The sequence below is a fragment of the Phalaenopsis equestris genome, unplaced genomic scaffold, assembly GCF_001263595.1.
Source record: "Phalaenopsis equestris unplaced genomic scaffold, ASM126359v1 Scaffold234178, whole genome shotgun sequence".
Classification (NCBI taxonomy): domain Eukaryota; kingdom Viridiplantae; phylum Streptophyta; class Magnoliopsida; order Asparagales; family Orchidaceae; genus Phalaenopsis; species Phalaenopsis equestris.
In genome coordinates this window covers 188577-190794 of record NW_018252099.1, presented here as the reverse complement: position 1 = coordinate 190794, position 2218 = coordinate 188577, and positions in this window count along the sequence as shown.

Here is a 2218-nt window from a genome sequence, read left to right as displayed (position 1 = left end):
TCTTAAAGTTAAAAACTTTTCAAATTTATATTAGCTTTAAAATATATTAGCTTTAAAAATCTTTCATAAAGTTTTAATCTTTTCTTCTTACATGAATCTCTAAGATTTTTAATACTTCAAAAATTTAAATTCTCTTACTTAAAATAGAAAAACACAGTCTTATTCTATCATACCAAATATCTTAATCTCTAAAATTAACCTTTACTATTTAAAAATTCAACTTAAGTTTACTACATATTTAGAAACATAGATATAGTTATCTAAAGTTACCCTCTAATACCAAAGGTCATGTTAAAATTCAAAGGTCCCCTCTAATACCAAAGGTCATGTTAAAATTTTTTAAAATATTTTAAAAATATAACTAATTGAGGACAAATAAATTAAGTTTCTTTTCTTTAAAAAGGAATTCTTCTCCCCCCCAAACTTAAATTTTTAAAATATTTTAAATGAAGAACTAAATAATTACGGGTTAAAAAAAACATTTAATACATAAAAAAAAGATATACATGCTGAAGGGTCTGATTTGAAACTTAACTCTGAAATATTGCAAGTGCTAATATGAAAAGCTACAAGACTTAAAACATTAAATAACACATAATACATAACACATAATACATAAAACACATAATACATAAAAAAATTTGCTGAGAAAAAGTTAACTACAAATACATCCAATTAAGTACTAAAAAATAATAATAGTATTAAAAATAGTCTCATAAATTCACGGTTCACAACACAACATACAAAAAAATAAAGTACCACAGTCCACAAACAAGTACAATAAAGTACCACAGTCCACAAACAAACAGTCTCAACAAGAAAGTACAATTAAACATAAACTAAACAAAAATCTAACTAAAGCATCACCAATCATCGTCTTTTCTCTTCTTCTTCATCCACATCCAAATTCTGTTGCTGGTATGGAGTAAAAACAGGGTGAGTAGGAAACTGAACTGAATGATCACCCTTCATGATTTTAACCATTGCATCATCATAAGTAGCATCATATTCAAACTTTTGTCCTATCAAATCATCAAAGTGAGATTTTTTGCCCTCCATATTTTCCATTCTATGATCCATTCTCAAAATATCTCCCTGTTGGATCATCATTTGCTCCATAAGTTTTTGGACAGTAGGGGTACTAGAAGTACCGGAAGTAGAAGGAATATCCCTAGTCCTACTTTCAGATCTCCATCCAATAAGAGATTCATAAGTCTTTATATTGGCAGGCCCAATAGATTTTATATGTTCAATCCTCTCCTAATCTGGTATATAATCAATTCCTATATGTTCACATAGTGTAAAGATCAAGGCCGGGTGTGCTAAACCTCCAGAAATAAATAATAGAGCTTACATCTATTCTTTTCATCTACTGGATATAGAAGTTCAAGATAGCTCTATCCCTTGTTGGTATCATTCTTCCAGAAATAAAATAGTGTCAGGCCTTAGATACTACATTTAACATAGAAAGAGGAAAGTTTACCTTAACTCCATTCTTCACCTTCCCGGTTCCTTTTCCATCAGTAAGAAATGAAATAACCTCATTCAAGTCCTCATTCGTAGTAGAAAATGATTTATCCTGCAGCTATACACATCTTCCAACTGATAAAATTCATCATCTTGCTATACACATCTTCCAACTGATAAAATTCATTAATCTTTCTTGGAGTAAACTCCACCATTTCCCTCAAACAAACACAGTCTTCAGAAGTCTCCTTGAAATTGGCATAGAACTTCATCACTAAACCATTAATCGCCTTGGTAATAAAGTAGTAGAAATTCTCCCACTGCTGAGCATTAATTAATCTCTCGACTTCTGCTCCCAAATTTTTAAATCCTCGATCCGGAATCACTTTTTTAGTTGTACGTAGACTATTGAAACAAATGTTTGCCTTGTAGTTGAAACACTTTTGATCATCAAAATCTACCTTTCTCTTTCCTCTGCTCATTCTAGGTGCCATGGTGAATTTAGAGAAGATGAAATCCAAATAAATTTTCAAAAAAATCCAAAAATCACAATGTGAAACATTTTAAACTTAAATCTACTAAGTAAAAATTCTTCATCAAAGGATTTTCTCAAAATCTTCCAAAAAATCTCAAAATTTTGGATATCGACAATGTAAGATAAATTCTTGGTGAAAATAAAAAAATTTAAGTTCAAAGTGTAGCTCTTATTTAGAGAAGATGAAATCTAAATTGTGTTTGCCTTAAAATCGCA